The sequence below is a fragment of the Papaver somniferum genome, chromosome 7, assembly GCF_003573695.1.
Source record: "Papaver somniferum cultivar HN1 chromosome 7, ASM357369v1, whole genome shotgun sequence".
NCBI lineage: Eukaryota > Viridiplantae > Streptophyta > Magnoliopsida > Ranunculales > Papaveraceae > Papaver > Papaver somniferum.
Genome location: NC_039364.1, coordinates 44,925,394 through 44,931,393, shown reverse-complemented (window position 1 = coordinate 44,931,393; position 6,000 = coordinate 44,925,394).

The window sequence follows — 6,000 nt, the reverse complement described above, 5'->3', positions numbered from 1 at the left end:
GGTTTTTTGATAGCATGTCATGGTTATTTGCTAACATAGTGAGAGTTTCTTCTAAGGTAGAGATCTTTTTCTCAGAAGTGTTCTGAAATTGGGTTTAATCTGAAGAGTTCTTAAAAGCAAAACCTGGGGGAGGCTGAGAATTTCTAGACTGGCCTTGACTCTGGCCCTTAGACCAAGAGAAATTAGGATGGTTTCTCCAACCAGGGTTGTAGGTTTCTGAGTATGGGTCAAACTTCTGACGGTTCTCAAACCTAGCGTTGTTATAGACAACATGGGATGGTTCATCACTAACCTGACCTTCCCAAAATGAATTATCGGGCTCTATTCCACAACTAGAGACTTGAGAGGCTCTATTAGGTTCAACAAGGGACCTATTTTTAGACTGACCCATTTCCAAAGCTTCTAACCTTATGGACAAAGCAGCAAACTTAACATCTGACGCAAAACTCGTATCTACCATATTGGTGCTACTTCTATTGACCAGGAGTCTTTTAGGGGGTTCAACACAAGATTCCCACTGTTGGGATTTTTCAGCGATAGCTCCTAAGAAGGTAAAAGCATCATCATCATTTTTACTAGTGAACTCACCAGCGCACATAGACTCAACCATGGCTTTGGTCGAATAGTCTAAACCATCATAAATAATCTGTACGAGTTTCATATTATCAAATCCATGGTGAGGACACTGAGATAGGAGATCATTGAATCGCTCTAAAAACCTATAAAGAGACTCTCCCTCTTGTTGCACACTAGCACTAATTTTCTGCCTAACAGCTGCAGTTTTATGCTTAGGGTAGAATTTAATATAGAAAGCAGCAATAAGTTCCTGCCATGTTTCAATGGATTCAGATGGTAGGTTGTTCAGCCAGGTCTTGGCTTTATCTCTCAAGGAAAAGGGAAACATCTTAAGTTTCGAGACTTCATCAGTAAGGTCTTTTATTCTAATTGTCCCACAGATTTCCTCAAAGTCCCTAATATGGAAATAAGGGTTCTCATCATCTTTTCCTAAGAATATAGGAATCATCTGAAGAATACTAGGTTTTATCTCGAAATTAGCCGTAGTGGCTGGCAATTTAATGCACGAAGCTCGGTTGGTCCTAGTTGGGAACATGTAATCTTTCAAAGTTGCCATCGATGGCACAACAGAAGTACTAGGGGTACTTTCCTCACAAAGAGACAGATACTCAAAACTGAAGTTTCCAAAAACACGGCTCTCAAAAGAAGAATCTTCGAGCTCCCTGCTTATATTAGAAGAACTACTAGGTTTTTCGCTAATCAATCGACCTAGAGTATCTCTTTTCCAAGCCCTAACAAAATCGGGCATACACTAAAAATATCAAAAAGAAATAAAAATCCTAACATGAAGGTTCTAGCAATCACACAGCAGGCTGACTCGACTCTACCACAACAAACCTAAATATTTCTAGCAAACAACAAGCATGATGGCTCCACTTAGATTGTTTATATACTAGCTTCTATTTCTCGAAGGTGAATTCGTTACAGTTTAAGCAAACCCCTCTGGAATCAATCCGAGTTAAAGTAAGTTGAATCAAGGCGAGGGAAGCTCGGTGGAGCTTTGATACCCAAGGCCTCACCGGTATAAGGCAGCGCAGTCACGCATTCAACTCACAGAAACCATCAAGAACTTCGAAGTATGCTTAAAAGGTGACCAATATCTTTCGAAAATTTTTCCTAACAAGCTCGATACCCTATAGGTCTCTTTCTAATCAGATTTTAAAGCTTGGGTTCGCGTTAGGTTTTGTTTTCCTAAGGCGGGCAAGAAGGGAGCGGTGATGAAATCCACACCCTGATCTTGTCTAGGCCAGGCCTTTCCCTTTACTAGGAATATATAAAAAAAACAGTCTGGTTCGTCCTCAAACAATTATCACCTTAAGGAATACAGTAACCCGCTTGCAGGACTTACTTCCCGTACCAGACGGGGGATGAACCGTTGCAGTCGACTCGGGCCACGACTCCTATGTCATGTGCGAACTCGAGGGGCCATGTGATATTGTAATCACCGTCCTTCCCTGCACACAGTTCAAATATTATTTTTTTATTAATTAATTAACCCTTCCGTAGGGTTTTAAAAATAAATAAATACAGTCCCAATGTTCAAAAATAAATAGAGTGCAAAAATAAAATGCCTAAAAAAAACAGAAATCTCTCTTCTTCTTTTTTCTCTTTTTTACAAAATAAAGAAAATCTTCTTCTTTCGCTCCTTTAGCTTTGCTTTTCACTCCCAGACTTTAAGTAAATCACCACAAGCTTTGGCAAAATTGTCTTTCGCTCCAATCTTCAAAAATCTGCAAGGAAACAAAAAAAATCCAAAAACGTAAAGAAGAACAAAAATAATAATAAAAATAAAAATAAAATAAATCTAGAAAAATGCTACCTAAACACAAATCCGTGTCGGCGGTGCCACAAATTCTCTGACTTGGAATGAACTGAATTGGTATATATCCACGCAAGAATATCCCATAAATCTCTCTGACCAATCCCAAACCCTAAACAGAGAAGTCGTATCCTGTTGGGACTTTGATCAATTATTCCGACTTATCCAGCCCAATTGGATGGGTCTAGACGATTGCATTAGGCCTATTATGTCTTCTAGAGTCCGTAGGTACCAAATACACCCGTTTAATCTCCTCAGAACTCGCTAAGAATTCAACTCCAAAACTGTTGTCGCTGCAGTCAATTCTTCCCGCCAATTTCTGTTTTGAATTTTGAAGATGACCTCCCCTATCCAGTTCCGGTGTCCCTTTAGTACATGCTCTGAAATGGGGTGCCCCTTATCCAAATTAGGGGTGCCTTTAGCAATTCTTCTGGGATGTTTTCTGCACTTTTTCAGGGTTCCTCCGGGGTATTTCCGGTACACTATCAACGACAATCCAAGGGCCACATTTTTAGCCAATTTTGCCGCAAAGCCTTATTTATCCAAAAACACCTACAAAAGCATAAAAGACCATAATAAGTAAAAAATCGAGCACTAATAATATATACAAATGAGATATATTAGACACATAAATGTGTCTATCAGCAGCCCAGCAAAAGCTTGTAACACCAAACCCAATAAACTGGGTTGTATGCTTTGGTTGCTATAGCAGCAACTCAAAGTTCACAAGATCCTGCTCCTTTCCCTTTTCTCCCAGCCTTGGCAGCAGCAATGTTGCAGTCCTTTTCAGCAGCAACTCAACAGCAGTAAGAGCCACAACAGCACCAGCAGCATCCGGGCTACACAACACTCGGCAGCAGCAGCTGGCAGCAGTAACAGGCAGCAGCACAAGCTTCTTCCTCAGCAGCACCACGGGTACCTAGTGGCTCAAAGAAGCTTGTCAGAACCTTCACATAGGGAAGTTCAGTTGTGTGTAGGAAAAAGAAACAAGCAAAATTACACTAAGATGCTTACAAAGCTACAGAAAACTACTACACTAAGATGCTTATCAGAAAAGTTACAGCTACTACGTGGGTTTAAGCTACATATGCTATGCAAGATATGCAAGTTACACTAAGATGCAGTTACACAGCAAGAACTGGCTAAGAACTAGCTCAGAAAAGCAATGAAAATGAACAAGCTAAGATGAACATGTTAATGCAAAACAATATGCAGACAAGTTAGTATGCAGAACAACAAAGATGATGCAAGTAAGATGAATATGCAAGAATCAGGAACAACACTTAGTTAAAAGATGCAAGAATAACACTAAGCTAAAAGATGCAAAGAACAAGACAGCAAGTGAGCTTACACTAAATGCACAACAAGTAAGAAGAACAACAAGTATGCTTACACTAAATGCACAGCAAGTGAGTTAAATGCTTACAAAACTAAGTTATGCCAAGTGAGACTAAGATGCACAGCAAGATGCAGGAACTAAGATGCACAGGAACTAAGATACAGGGACTAAGATGCACAACAAAACTACACAGCTATAACAGAAATTAGCCCAGAAAACAGTTAGGACAACAGTTCAACTACACAGTAGCCAAGTCCCCGGCAGCGGCGCCAAAAACTTGTTAGGACTTGAAAGAAGTCTACGACTATGTCTAACTGCAAGTGCACAGTGTCGATATGCAACACAGGGCAAGCACAGGTCGATCCTCAGGGACGAGGTGGGTGTAAAGCTGAAACTATGGTCTCACTTAAATTGATTCTAAACAAGAAAGAGTAACCAAAATGGGGGTTGTTTTGATGTGTCGATACGACAAGGTGTTGGTGAGGATTACAACAGAAAATAAATAAAAGTAAAAGATGCAAATAACACAGGGAGTAAACACTGAGAATGAAGGTACTAGGATTGTCGAATCCACCATTAACTCATACTATGTATTCAACTGATTATGATACTCTTGTCCTTTTAACAGATAAGGTAGAGGTGTCAAGTCTATTACTTACCTAAGGTGTTTCACCAATGGAAGATTCAATCACAACTAAAATATCAATCCTGAGCACTAACTGTCTAATTAAGCACAACTAGTCAAGGGATTAACAATAGTCTCTAAAGCATGAGTTGTGGTAAAATCACATAGTTTTATCCTAACTACAATGCATACATGGCATGCACTGTGAGAGCAAAATGTGACAAACCAAGATTGAAATTTTTCTAGAACAATTTAAGCATTCAAGAATCACACAAACAGCATAAATAACATAGTACAAATCTATGGTTTCATCTCAACCTTAGCTTAGTGAACTAAAACATGATCAAATTATACTACTGGATGAAACAGATGAAATAGTAAAATTACAGAACACTAAGAGCTTGGTGCTCCGGCTATCCCGGGCATGAATCCTACTCACACCCACACACTCAATTTATAGTTACAATGAGTTCTAAAAAAAATCCCTAATTTCCAAAACTAGGGTTTCGAAAATTACCTAACCAATTCGTACCACCCATGCTAGATAACTGCTCTATCACTTCGACCCATGCTTTTTCTGTTCTCCCCCTGCTCCAATTGACGCCTATGATGCTTTAATTGTTCCCTAACTCGAGTTGTTTTATTCACCCAAAACCTAGGGTTCAGTGGTTGTGAGATGAGTAAAAGAACTAGGCTAGGGAGATGGTGGAGATGTTCGGAATGATTTGATGGAGATGGTGGTAGTGAACATCGGGGTCTGGTGGTGGCAGGATATGGTGGTGAAGGAGTTGCAGGTGATGGAAGAGAGGAATTTGGGGAGAAGAGGAGAAGAACCCAATGGAGAATGGGTTAGGGAGTGTTTGGGTATAGGTGTTAGGTGTTGTAGTGTTGAGCGGTTTTAGAAAATTCGATGTCCAGCGAAGATGATACGTTGGATGATCACATCTGGATTTAATCGAACGGATAAGATGGAACAAGCTTGCAGCGACCATTAGATGCGTGATACAACAATTCTGACGGCTTAGATTGGAGTTAGGTACTATGATGTTTGACAGGAGCTTCAAGATTTGATGCTCGGTGATGAGGCGAACGTTGGATGATGTGATGGATCCAATCTGACGGCTCTCATGGAAATGGGTATGGATATTGGAAATGGATTTGGGTAATGGTTTGGGGCCTTGGGTATGCCAAGCCCATATATTCTTTAAGGACAACTCTTCCTCTTCAAGCCCACTTCTAGTTGATCCGGCTCTTGCAAACATCATTCTTCGCTGCCTTTCTGCGGGAGTCTTTGCCGTTTCTTTGCTCTTTTCGTTCCGTGAGTTAACCAGGCTTTATTTAGTACCTAAAAATGCAAAATTAATTGAGAAAAGTATTTATTCTTGAAAACAACGAAAACACGGAATATGGGATAAAATGGAGCGTTAGTGCACAAATGATGAGTTAAATGCCAATAAAAAGGTGCAAATATATACAATATTTGGCACTCATCACTGATCTCCTGTCAAATGCTTGACATATCAAAATACATATTGGTCCATGGTCGATCTAGCAATCTCATCAGACCTACGTTCATCAATCCAAATCATTCGAGTATCATTGTTGCCTCAGCTGGCACGATGATATGTCATAATCATCAAT